Source organism: Protomyctophum bolini (assembly GCF_963924005.1).
Source record: "Protomyctophum bolini genome assembly, chromosome: 13".
Lineage (NCBI taxonomy): Eukaryota > Metazoa > Chordata > Actinopteri > Myctophiformes > Myctophidae > Protomyctophum > Protomyctophum bolini.
The window spans coordinates 22,972,174-22,986,395 of NC_137874.1; the positions used below are offsets into that span (position 1 = coordinate 22,972,174).

Here is a 14,222-nt window from a genome sequence, read left to right on the forward strand (position 1 = left end):
GCCTCCCGCGCAAGTCTTTGTTTAAGCACTTTCAACCTTGACGATGTTCCTGTGTTGGACAAGTCGTTCTAGGCAAAACAATTAAATTAAATAAAAACCAAATCCAAAACGGTGAAAATAGACGATCTATTGTGAGCTTGTAAATCGGCTGTGTTCACTCCACCACGGCCCGCGGTATGCGACAAAGCATATGATTAAGTGTTTTTTTGTTTTTAGTTTTAAGCTCAATTCGAGCAAGAAACTTTGGAAAAACTGCAGAACTAATTTGCATGGCAGGTATTGGTAAAGTGGTACACAAATTGGAGACAGCTGTGCCATTCTCTCTCTTTTTTTTGCACGTCCCAACTCCCCAGTATGGCTCCAGTCCTCTTTGCATATGTTTCACTGTGTACTTTTAAGTGCATCTGAAGTCGAAACTAGCATATTCTCAGATCTGGATATAAAGCCTCTCCCTTTCCTTGAAAATAAAAAGCCTGACAACCGGCGCACCGTGTTCCTTCAAGAGCTCTTAAGGAGAGCGAGGAGAAGAACAGAGGAAAGACGCTTCGGGAGAGTGATATAATGCAAAAAAGGGAAAAAAAGGGTCAACCGTTCCGTTTTCCCCCCTCCTGTGTTTTTGGAGACGAGTATATGGATTGTGCGGCTGGCAAGGATTCACAGTGATAGCTGGAGCCATATGGCCCGCCCAGTCCAAATCACTGTGTTTTTGGAAGGCGCTAAGCTGCCATGTTATGGCCGCGGACCAGAGCCATGTGAGGAGGAGGAGGTGAACTCGCATGGTGCAGCAGGGGAGTTTATGCCCAAAGGGCCCCCTCCCTTCACAGCATCTCCTGTGTCTGCGGCTAATCAAATCCCCTGGCCCATGTGCCCCACCAAAACTTGATTAAGGGTTGGTCCGTGGGAGGGGTTCTATGCCACTTAACCAGCCTTTTCCACCACCTGCTCCTGTAAAACTATCTGTTGCCATAATTTATGGGTTTATTGGCTTGCACCCATTAAGGAAGCACTCTCTCCCTCCGTCCGTCCGCCCGTCCGTCCGTCTGTCTGTGTCTGTCTGTCTCTCTCTCTCTCTCTCTCTCTCTCTCTCTCTCTGTGAGTCTCATGCAGTCTCTCTCTCGCCATTGCAGCCAACCCCTCTTGACTATTATCTAACCCATAAGTGGGTGGCCTGGATGCAGGGACTGGGAGAGAAAGTGCTGGCGGTGTGTCCGCATTGTGTCATCAGTCTGCTTTCAGTAAGAGAGGCGGGCGGAAGGACCAATCTGGGGCTGGGCTTTTAGTGTCCTCCTCGCTTGGCACTGCAGACGCCTTTAACCGCTTTTCATCCTGGCGTCTACATTTTTAGGCATGTCATTATTGTCATAATGTGACTTTTCTTTTTTGCGGGGGAGGGGCGGCATACCACATGGGTATGCCTGACGGCAATAGGTTCCCGGTTCAATTCCCAGCCAGCAGGAGCATTTGCACATATCTCTCTCTTTCTTTCTCTCTCTCTCTCTCTCTCTCTCTCTCTCTCTCTCTCTCTCTGGGTTTTCCTTTTTCTCGCCACTGTTAACTATCAAATAAAAGGTTGAAAACAAGCACAAAATAGAACTAGAATCTAGGGCTTAAGTGTTTAAAAAGTGAGGAGGATCCGCTTAGTTACATGAAACGACTGCCGTTCATGAAATACAGAGGATCTTTCATGCTCACTGCTGAGATAATGAACCAAGCAGTGCCGTGTATCTTTAGCATAATTATGTTGTTGGTGACAAAGAAAGAGTAGATAGTCCGGTAATTAACATTTTAAAATATCCATAGATTAATGTCATGTGTCATTGTGATTGATGTCCGTCTTATGGAGATGGTAATGTAGACTGAAAGTCCTTTTGGATGGAGGAGCATGGGGCTGGGCGTATACAGATTATATTATATTTACAGAAGTATGGATGCTTCAGACCGTCTGGTTCTCAATATTTCATGTCAAGAACCCCAAATATGATATGTGATATGCACCCCCCCCCCCCCCAGGTTCACTCTGTAATAATATATATTCAAAGATTTGAGGCACATTTTCACGATTTTTCAAAAATAGCAGACCTATAAGCTCGTAGCGCGGCGCTATGAGCTTGTAGATCTGCTATTTTTCAATAGCTAAAGTACAACATAATGCTTTAAAACACCAAGAGGGGTTCCCGCCCAGAATGGGTTAACACAGGCTATTCTATTGACAGATACTGAAGTCATTTGCTGGGACAATAAGTCTATTTTCTAAAACCCAGCAGTTTGCCTTTAATGTGCTTACTACTGCTTAGTGAGAGAAAATGCCGAACAGTATTACGTTTACACGAGAAATGCAATAAAGTTGATTCGTTGGTTAGGATTTAAAGTTCAACTTCTTGTAGTACATTTTGGGTACAATACCTGCCAGATATACTCCCAACTTTCACAAACTACAGTACAAGTACAACTTCACAACCTCTTGCGCTGTGATACAGACTACAGAGTGCATGTATGTACATAATGCTACTGTAGGTGTTTTGCAACATACTGTACCTCTGGTAAGTTGCAAAACACCAACAAAGTTTCAGTCATACTGTATGTTTTCGGCCTCGAATCCTGCATATCTTCTTCTTCGGGTGGAAACATCATTAGCAAAGGTAACAGACAGCTACTTTTGGTGCTTTTGTGCGACACTGTAGTATGATCAAGTAGGGTGTTCATTTAAGAAAGAAACACAAAAAGTTAGAATATGGAAGTGGGAGGTTTCTGCCCGTGCGACAGCTACTATATAAGAAGCAGTCAACATAGCAAACAAAAAGTTAATGATTTGTCAACAAATGCACTCTAATTACATGAACGTTCTGAAAGTTCTTCTGCTGTCGGATAAGTGTGAGCTCAGGGGACAGCGCGGCGTCACTGCCATACCTTATGGACACCGAGTTCCTGCTGGCAAAGGCAGCCTTGTGTAATTACTTAAATATCAGAGGAATACATTTTATTAATTAGCTGTCACGAGAGGGCCAATGGCGGGATTTCGGCTTATTAAAGATAATGCCTCGGATTCTGTAGCATAATTATAATAATCCTGAAGCCACATGTAGCTAACCTCAACGAACAGATGGCATCAAATCACTCCCTCATATATAATGTCCTCCAATAGCAAGTGTCCTCAAACTCTGGCTAGAAAGATAAAAGTACCAGAATCGCAGTGGCAGCAAAACATTCCTTTCCAACTCAGAGACAATCACAGGCCGGGGACAAAAATAAAGTTATTTCCAATTGTTCTCTCAGTATGCCTGCCAATATAATCTTTATTTTTTATTTTTTGTGGAGGGTGGTGTGTGGAGGCTCATAAAGGATATTCTCTCCAGGTGATCTCATTCATTCAAGTTTTATTTATTCTCGAAATTACACTGAGTAATTAAACTCATTTTCATCTCCATTTCAACTTTTACATTTAAAATTTGGAGACAGAGAAGAAAAGTGCACTTAAAACTTTCTGCATATTTGTGTGCTCAGACTTCTTACTGTGTAATATCCAGGACCAAAGTACCTTTTATTTGTGGTTCATACAGTGCAGCCCGAGAGGGAGATTGCCTGGAAATTGAGGTGGTGCCGGAGCAAATTAAATCCAGGCCCAGGAGCATAACGCATCACCCTTAAACAAATATATATTCTGTGTACTGTGTGTGTGTGTGTGTGTGTGTGTGTGTGTGTGTGTGTGTGTACGTGTGTAGTTATGCTAATGTGCTATGACGCAGTAGTAGTATTTCATTAGAACTAGATACCAGACATTATGTCCCTATTCTGGGCATGTTTTAATGACCAAACATCCGGCGAAAATAGCAGATCTACAAGCTTACAATTTAGGCATTTAGCAGATGCTTTTAATCCAGAGCTATACTTACAGTAAGCAAGAACAAAACATGGTAATACATCAAATCAGACTTGCAAGATATGGGGGTGCCATACATTTGGTTGCTTTGAATGCCAGCATCAGAGTTTTGTACTCTGGGTACTCGCGGGCAGCGACCGGGAGCCAATGGAGGGAGCTGAGAAGGGGGAGACGTGAGAATTGTGGCTGTTTAAAGACCAACCATTCTGGATTAATTGTAGAGGCTTTAGTGCGTATGCTGGTAGGCCAGTAAGGAGAGAGTTACAAGCTTATGCTAGCACTATAGATGTGCTATGTTAGCAAAAGCCCCTCCCAAAAGCCCGCCCTGCCATATAATAATAATAATATTCACTTTTTGCACAGCTTACGTTATGTGGGTCACGGCTCCCCTGGAAAAAAAGCTACGAGCTTGTAGATCTTCTATTTTTCAATAGCTAAAGTATAACAATGCGTAAAACACCAAAAGGGGCCCAGAATGGGTTAAACATAATTATGCGTTTATTTGTACATGGATTTCTTATGACCTGTGTCTAATAATCAACACATGTCTACTGTCTATTGCTGGCTGCTGTGGCCATCCATGCGTGTGCAACTGTGCATGTGCATTCAGCCACACACTACACATGTCTTTCCAGTGAACGCTGTTTGAGGCTGTGTGGGTATTATGTTCATAATTGTCATGGGACGATCTGTTAAACAGAAAGAAAAAAAAAGTGATGCAAACCATAGCCTGTCCACTGTAGTGTGCCTCTGCATTTTGTATGTTTCTCGGTGGAGATCTTACCGAAACAATTCCAAACATTGCAACGGTGAATCACTTTCTGTATCTTTGTTGTCCTATAGGCTAAATATTATCTGATAATTTGAAATAATATTCATGTATTTGCATGCAGTACCCTCCCTGGTCTTGAAAAATGGGACACCCCCCAAAAAGCCACGGTATAATCCAAGCTGGGCAAGAGCACACTCACTGTTCATGATAGGATGTCAATTTTTAATACTGGGAGAAAGTGGCCCTTGTGTTAAATTATATATTTCTATTCGAATACGTGTTCTGTTTTTAGAGAGCCACTCTGGAAAGCGGAAAAATTTAGCTTGAATGCCGAACACATTTCGGGACTGGGCAAAACGTCTATCCTGGGAATACAATTTGTTTCAGTGAGCACAGCACAGGACCTACCGTTCAGAATGACATTTTGTTGTTTATATCCATTGATGATGAATGACAGCTTGAGGGGGAGAAAAATAAGACACACCTGAGCATTGGTGGTGACAACAAATCCCCAGAGCAGCTTATATTTGGTGAGTGACTTCACCTGAATTCATATGGAGGTGTGCATGCTCTAAGGCCAAAAATGTTCTTCCAAAGTAAAATAGTATTTTAAAGATTGAATATGTGCCAGGGCCGCTCCAGTGTTCCATTCTATGGGGAGCTGTGTGCATCTTACCTTCAACAAAAGCATTGCAAATAGCAAGCACCAATAAGAGACTGAATTTGTGCTTTTGGCATCATAGTAAGACATATTTTGATAGCTATAAAGTCAGTAGATGCAGTTCAGGTTAACACCTGAGTATGAACAAGGCCTTGTTTATCTAGCCTGGTTGATGTTTTGACAGAATATGCTCAAAATGCCCCCGACGGCCTTTGATGATGCATGTCGCTCTTTGCCCATGTCCTGTCTTCCTACTACTGTATGTATCTACAGTTTAACGGCTCCTTCCAGTCTTTGGAGAGGACAAACTTATATGATGTGCTCCATAGTTTGTTCCTCTCCTCAATCCCAGTGGGCTTGGGCTACTGCCCCATTTGTGGCAGGTGCCATATCCAGTCCTGAATCTAATGAGCGTAGACCACTGTCTCCTTGGGAGGTTGGTGCCAGGGATTTGTTGATTGTGTCTGACGCCAGGTGTTTGTTTGGGATCTCCTTGGACTCCCTTTTAGCAAGCTGATTGGATGGTGAAGTCAGCTGGTGGGGTGGGGACCAAATTGGTCATCTAGTCGAGCAGTGGGTGGGTTGTAGATGTCTACATGGATGGGGAGAATCTTTGGCCTTTTAAGGCACCCTTTGAATAACTGCTGCTTGCCGGCTGCTTGTACACAGAGACACGGATCGACGGACAGACAGACAGGAATGAAAACATAGTATACCTGTACGGCCTTTGGCTTGTCCGGCCTGTTGAAGACAATATTGAAGATGAGTTCATTTTTAATGATATAAAACGGGATCACTGTAATCCTTTTTTTCTTTTTTTTGGCTTGACCATGCCTTCTTCAGCACTCCTTGACCGGTTTTGCGCATGCACACTGCCGTTCACTTCTTGTTTACAGTACATGCCGACTAAAGTTGCTCATAACTCAAAATCTACAGCTCTCTCCATGGTTTTGACCAAAACGCTGATGTTCGGCTTTTTTTTTTCTAATTGTCCGGTGATCGTGATTGGAACACATTTTCTAGAGCAAGGATGGCCTCATTTTAGCTCGCTAGTATTAACGCTAATAAAACACGTGTCATACTAAAACAGATGCAGATCCGGTGCATCCAAGCACCACCACTTTCATCCACCAGGGGGTAGTCAATGGGTTGAGAGGAGAATGTCATTGCTAAGCCATTTTATAGCATTTCTGTGTTTGGTCAACATAAAATAACTAATCTCTGAAACTAGTGTGAAGGATTGTTTTGTTGCTCAACAAGCAAGGATTACAGATTTGCCAACGGTCGGTAATATCAGCTATCCATCTGTGCACAGTATAGGCCTATTTAAAAAAGAGATGTCCCCATGTTAACCAAACCACGGGCAAGGCTTTGCTTTCAATCATTTTCCGCTTGATACCGCAGGATTATTTCCTCCAGTCTGCTCCACAAATACACTTGAGTCTATTTTTAAGTCGCAATGGTTTCTTGTCCTGGTCATCTGCACATGAATGTAGTCCCATCTGTGGTTTCAGACTTTACAAGTGAATAAGACTTCCCTTTGTAGCAGTGTTGACTTGATTCAGTCAATTAAAACAATTTACACTACTACTACTTTTTTCACTGACAAACTATAAAAACTAAAGCTATGATGACTGAAACTAAGACAATTTTGTCAACACATAAAAACTAGGCTAAAATGTTACGGGGGGGGGGGGAGACTAGTAGAGAAGGGATCCAGTAAAAGACGAGTCATGTTATGTTTGTTTGTGTGCAGGATGTCACTCTCCGACCATAACCCATCTAGAAGTTGTTTGGTTGTGTGCAGGATGTCACTCTCCGACCATAACCCATCTAGAAATTGTTTGGTTGTGTGCAGGATGTCACTCTCCGACCATAACCCATCTAGAAATTGTTTGGTTGTGTGCAGGATGTCACTCTCCGACCATAACCCATCTAGAAATTGTTTGGTTGTGTGCAGGATGTCACTCTCCGACCATAACCCATCTAGAAGTTGTTTGGTTGTGTGCAGGATGTCACTCTCCGACCATAACCCATCTAGAAATTGAAGTTGGCAACGCGTCGCATTAATCTGCTATTTTCGCCACACGGCTGAGTATAAATGAGACATTTCAACCCCACCATGCACGAGTCACGACTTCTCCTCTCTCTGCCACTCAAAGCACAGAAACCTTTATATAGCTGCCTCCGACCTTGGACATGCCCAGTTGTTGCAGGCTGATAGTGTGATAGCATGATAAAATGCTTATAATAATGACTCCAGCAGAGCAGAGTCCCCTCAGCCACCCCCCCCCCCGCCCACCCCTCGCAGACAATCTGCCTTTGTAGCAGAGAGAGAGAGGGAGGAGAGCCACAGTAGAATGCTGACAAAAATGATTTTCGGCGGCCTCAACTGACATCTTTATCATCTCCCCATTGGCTCTGCAAAATAACTAATTAAGCCTGATTAGTGGGACGGTAAGCGCCACTCGGAATGTGCAGGAGGTATAATGCTCTCTAATACAGTGTGTGTAAATGCTTTTTTTTTTTTTTTAGCTGAGCAAATGATTTGCCCTCTCGTGGAACGAAGAGGGCAAATCCCTCATAAATAACAACTTTTTTTACTGATTGGAAGAGCGAACCGGTCAGTTGATTTATCTTTACAAACGCTACTTATTGCACAGCTGTAATTGAATCATATCCGACCCATTGATCCGTTCATCTGCGCGTGTTTGTAATATTTCTGCCTTGCCATGAGAGAAGTGGGACTCTCCCAAAAGAGCTTTCCTCATCTTGCCTGCCTTCATTAAAATGAATTAATTTTTTGTAAGAAACTCCTCTGGAAGATGACTTGTAAGTGCATTCAGAGTGTGTTCCAACTTCCAGCCTCAGTGTGCTCTACAAAACCACTGTAAGCTACTAAGCTTTATTTCACATAGATAAATGTCACATAGACGAGCTCTCAACTAATCACTTTCAAGCCTCCAGGGCTGGGATCGCTTTTCGAAGCACACGCTTCCATGTGGCCGACTCTGGTACTGCAAATACGGTCCAATTTGGACCCAATGCATGAATGCTGCAAAACTGGCACAGTTAGACACATAAAGGGCACCAATGTGCATGGAGGTAGTTTGTGACATAGACACATAAAGGGCACCAATGTGCATGGAGGTAGTTTGTGACATAGACACATAAAGGGCACCAATGTGCATGGAGGTAGTTTGTGACATAACCTTTGCCCGAAGCCCAAAGGCGGGCAGGGCGAGCAATAAAATGAATGGATAGGGATTTTCTGTGCCCTCGATCTCCAGATAAAGCATAGCTTCAATATGTCTCAAAGATGTCTGTAAAAAATCTGACATTTGGAAAAATGCCCAAAATATGGATATGGAAGTGGTAAACCCACTCTATATCGGTATGTACAGTAGGCAAGCCTGTCAGATAATGTAAAGATGACACTGGACGTTCAAAGGCAGCTAATCGTGTTTTCCTGCAGTCTCCACAACTCTCACTCAGTCTACATACCTAGAAGCCATTTCAATATTTTCTTTTTTACTTTTTTACTCTTTCATGAAAGGTAGCGTAACTTTGTGCATGCCAGTTGCTTTTCCATCTACACTCCCTCCCCCCCACTACCCCCCCCCCCCCCCCCCATATGCAGCAATACTACAAAAGAGAAAACATGTGTGGAAGGTATACGGTTACATTTTTTTCTGGTCAAGAAGAGACCCCTTGCAGAGATATAGAAAGAGCTATTTTTTCTTTAGAGCATAAATAACACGGTACAATCCATGGTTGAGTGTGGATTCCGCCCCTGACAGTGGTTTTACGGGCCCATTGTCCAAGATTTACTTGAATGTATAGCTCACAGTGTGTGCATTTTTTTTTTTTTTGTAAACTCAACCAAAGGACTGCCATGTTTACCACGGGGCCCCTGCTCTCCATTACTGCAACCCGAGCGAGCATGGAGTGTATAGTGTTGGCCCCCCTGGGACCCGGGGGGGGGCAGTTTTAACCCATTTAGGACAGGGGGGGGGGGGCGCATCTGTGCGGCACAGCGCTATGAGCTTGTAGATTAGCCACGGTCGGCGGCTAATTACGCGTAATTTTGGGGGTCCTTGACATGAAAACGTTTAAGATCCACTGACGTAGAAACGTAGGTTTTTAGAAAACGGACATGATTTAGAAGTTCTAAATGGGTTAACTTAATATTTTTTCCCTCCCCTCTCCTTCTTCTTCTTCTTCTTCTCAATGTCTGAGGCTTGCTTTTGTCTAGACAGCTGTGTGCAGCCGGCGTCTTTCTTTGTGTGTGCTCCTCTCGCATACGTTGAGAGAGAGAGAGAGAGAGAGAGAGACTCCATATGCTAGCAGCTGCTAGACACATTGGCTCTATACTACCTCTCGGTGCACTCTGCTAGTAACTGAGCCAACAACAGTGGCTGGCTGGCTGGGGGGGGGGGGGGATGAGCCTATCCGAGCTGCGTGCATGGTGCAGCCATAACTGAATCACAAGGAGCCATCTAAGAAATTGCTTTATCGGTTATATAAGGTTTTTATCTTGACACTTAGAAGAGGCGATTTATAAATGTGGTGGGGAAAAAGTACTCAAATGTTTTACTTAAGTAAAGGTATCAATACTGCGATGTACTCTGTTAAAAGTAAAGGTCTGGAATTGAAAATGTACCTGTATGTATATAGGGTTGAAGCGGTTAATGTATGTTTTGTAATAATAATCAAAATCTAGAAGTCTACAGTGTTCAAATAATTGTAGTGGAGTAAAAGTACAATATTTGCCTCTGAGATGTAGTGGAGTAGAAGTATACGGTAACTGACTGTAACATTGAGCTATGGGGAAATTGGTAGGTTTTACCCTCGAATCTGATTTCCATTGATTCATCTGCAGTCGTAAGTGTCGCTTTTCATGTCCTGAGAGGCTCTAGGGCGTATGGCTACATATTATGCATGTAAAAGGGGAAATGCACTCCATATAAGGCTGCATTTGGAGCCTGTTTGTTACACGGAGCGAGCAGCTGCGTTTGACCACACGCTCCCTCTTTTTAAGAGGGCTGCTTTACGGTTAAAAACACCCCTTTAATTTATGTCTCCATGCGGGCCTCTTAAGTAGCACGTGAACCTGAGAGCACGCATGCAGCCGACGTGTGGGGAAATGGATGGCTGCCTCATTCGACACGTCGTCGCTGGCGGGTGGAAACCTATTATGTCCCCCCCAAAAAATAAACAAATTGCTAAAAATGTCAGCTCGTAGGCCTACTGTAGATTGGCTATTTGTGGCACTGTAGTATGACAAAGTAAGGCATTAATTTACAGAAAAACGTACAAAAAAAAGTACAAAATACGGAGATAGGAGGTTTCTGTCTGACACCGACGACATGGAATTAAGGGCCTCGACCATACATAACTGGTCAGGCTTCCTCCGGTTTTATTACAGAGCTGCGATCCGGAACTCATGTCAATGAATTCAACATTATTTTAACCACATGAACCCTAGCGTACGTCCCTGTTCCGGGCACATGTCATAATAACGCTAACGTTTGGCAAGACTTCTACAAGGTCACAGTGTGTTACAGTACGCTGTGAGATTGTGGTGTAGAGAGGGGGAGGAGGGCAACGGAGGCCATCGTCTGCCCCTCAGTTTGGCCTTGTGCCCCTCAAAAAAAAGTGCATGGCCAACTCCCCTGAGTCACCATCTTTAAACCAATCCATTGACATTGATTGGTGCCGGCTGAGCATGGATCCAATTGTAAATACAGTACAATGAGTACATCATGTATTTATTTCACTACAGATAGTCTACAACATTACATTTGAAGTATTCCTTAGCCCTTAAATTCAATTAATTCCTTCAATGGAATCTTGTTTTATTTGATGGCCTTCCTGCTCTGGCATTTGGCCTTTGTTTTATACAGTAGTTGCATCCTAGAACTCATCTTCTCCCTGCCCACTTCACCAGTCTGGGGTGGCTTAGAGTGGAGGAGAGAGTATCCCAATTTAAAATGTGTCTAGTTCACAGGATTGGAAATAATGTAGCATCAAAGTATTTCAGTGACTACTTTTCAAAGGTTGGTGATACCCACAGGCACTACACCAGAGGTAGCCCTACTGACTTTAAACCCTGCCATTTTTACAGAAAAACATCTTTCTTATATTCGGCAGCAGTTCAGTGGAATGACTTGCCTTCCAGCCTCAAGCTGATCAGTTCCTTTGAAAACTTTAAATTCACATTGAAAAGATGGTTGGCTGATAACATGACCTACATTTTTAAATCCATGTACTGACCTTTTATATTAGAATAGGTTAAAAATAATAAGACAAAATCTATAATAATCTAGTCTCGGCTTTCTTGTGTCTGTATCCTTTTGAATTCATTTTCAATAAAGTTTTCAATCAATCAATCAATCAATTCCCTCAAAAATGTACAACAACAAAGGCCTTGCACCTAAAATGACCAAATCCCGGCCCTGGGATGAACACGTACATGTATAAAGTCCCCCTGGGTGGCCCCGGTCCAAAAGAGTAGGGTCAGTGTTGAATGTTGATCTTCAGCAAGACAGTTTCACATCGATAAAGTACATTAAATGACGGAGAATTCCGTCAGAATCAGTTGGATTTTAAATCAAAAGCAATTCATCTGTTAAGTCATCTCTCATACAGTATTTTACTGTAGTGTATACAGTAGCTTTCCTTGATGACTCAGCCCTCGTGTGCTTTATCGTATCAGGAGGAAGCAGTTCACACTTTGCCACTGACAAAATGTCCCAACAGATGTTAGGGTTTATTTTGTGTCTTCTAATAGCATGTTATCAGTTGAAGGCTCGTGTTAATGGAGACTCATTTGGGGCTGAGACCTAATCCAGTCTTTCAATTGGATTAATGTGAGCCTGTTACAACAACTGCAGCATGTAAAAAAAGAAAGAAAAAAAATAGGAAGAAGGCAAAAAGAGAAGTAAGTGTCATCCAGACAGACAGACAGACATGCACATCGGGTGAATACTTGCTTGCCTCCCGTGAATCGTTTTATTTTTGTTTAATTTATTTTTATTTATGTCCGCTGCATGGGGAAGTTTTGACTTCTGCATGCAGGGCTATAAAGTCAAACTGCTCAGTGTTTATAATATCGCCGCTTTTTTTTAACACAAGGTCAATGCCGGTGAACTATTGATTTTTCATTTCCACACTATGTGGATAGGTGGGGGTGGGGGTGGGAGGTTATGTGGCTTCTGCAGTGCTGCTTTGCAAAGCGACATCTGTTCAATATTGATGAACTATTTTTGGAGACTCTAGCCTACTCCAGCATTTAGAACTCACAGTCACATGATGGAACTAGTGGAAAACTGCAGGGGCACACGATGATTCGTTCTGTCAAATTTGGCCATCTTTGACCAAATAATATCCTGGCTATATTGCACTGTGTTTGTGGTTTTGTTAACGGTCATCTGTCTTGTACCCCCTCTCCAAACACACTCACAAGCACAGTCACACGCACGCACGCACGCACACACACACACACACACACACACACACACACACACACACTAGTCTCCATGTTAGAGACATCAGAGGAAATAACCAATATCTGGCCCATGGCATAAATCTACCGGGTGTTTTGTTGTCGTTAAGCGTAATGATTAGCGGCACATTGTATAACGGTTCTCGTTTATCTCGAAATAACGACCTACGTAGATAGCATGCGCACGCAGGAAAGGAATACGCAAACGCGCCGAGAAGAATCAGCCTGGTTGTCAGATTGACTTATTACCTTTGCTACCATGCTTCCCCCATTGTAGCCTAGTCAGTGTAAGGGGTGAAAAGTAACTCAATACATTTACTTAAGTACTGTACTACAATTTTGAGGTATTTGTACTTTTTCAATACTTTTACTTCTACTCCACTATATCTCAGTGGCAAATACTTTTACTACACCACAATTATTTGAAAAGTTTAGTTACTTTTAGATTCTGAGTAGTATTTACTAAACACCACTTTAGTGCTATACATTTCAGATATTTTGAAAATATTTTTTGTATACATTTTGAACTTGTGTAAATTGACATTCTGCGCAATGATAAGTTTTACTTTCGTTACTTTAGGTATTATTTTGATGCAGATTACATTTTGAATTCTGGAGTTTTGTACTTCTGCATGGCAGTATTGGTACTTTTATAAGTTGTTTCCACCACTAGTAGTATACTCAGACAGAAAACAGCTGTAACTACTCTGGGCTGTGCTCTTTGATGGAACGGGGGGGAATAAAGGGCTTCTTGGCTTTGATGTGCACAATTCCATACTGCAGCCATCGTCCGTCCACTCGCACCCAAAAACCACCGCCATTCCCCCAACTGCAGAAGACGTACAATGCACGCACACACGCACATGCACACACACACGTCACGCACATGCTCACACGCACGCACGCAAATAGAACGTACTGGAGATTGTTGTCATTGCTTGCTTGTCATTCTCGTTGTTGCCATATCTTTTTGTTTGTTTGTTGCACAGATGATAACAGTTTGTGAGAAAAGAATCAGGCATTATTAGACCTTTGTACTATAGGAGGGGTTGGGTTTTTGACATGAAATTAAATATGTAATTATGTATGCTGAATTTTGTAACTGTATGTAAATTAATTATAAAGGGGTGTGTGTGTGTGTGTGTGTGTGTGTGTGTGTGTGTGTGTGTGCGTGTTTGCTTGGTTTTTATTGGGTACGCCATCTGGTGGCCAAATAAACTGAATATTGGGCTCTTAATGTTGAAACAGTTTTAAGAACCCGTTTTTAGGCCAGTGCAGCAGAGCTTGCCTTTTTTAAACCTCACCCATTTTAATCCAATACATACATACATACATACATACATACATGAACGTATTGCGGGCAGGGATTTTTACAAAAAAGCCCCCCTTTTAAAATACATACACA

At 42.6% G+C, this 14,222-nt stretch overlaps 2 protein-coding genes across 4 annotated transcripts in view; one reads left to right on the forward strand and one right to left on the reverse strand.

Moving 5' to 3' along the window:
• ncam1a (neural cell adhesion molecule 1a) overlaps positions 1-14,222 on the forward strand; it is a 308,108-nt gene that overhangs the window by 74,458 nt on the left and 219,428 nt on the right. The gene's annotated exons all lie outside the window — the stretch shown is intronic.
• The window catches only part of cyb5d2 (cytochrome b5 domain containing 2), a 592,339-nt gene continuing 580,167 nt past the window's right edge, over positions 2,051-14,222 (reverse strand). The window contains exon 5 of the mRNA XM_080780884.1: positions 2,051-2,107. The gene's annotated coding sequence lies outside the window, so the exon portion shown is untranslated. The remainder of the gene's footprint in view (positions 2,108-14,222) is intronic.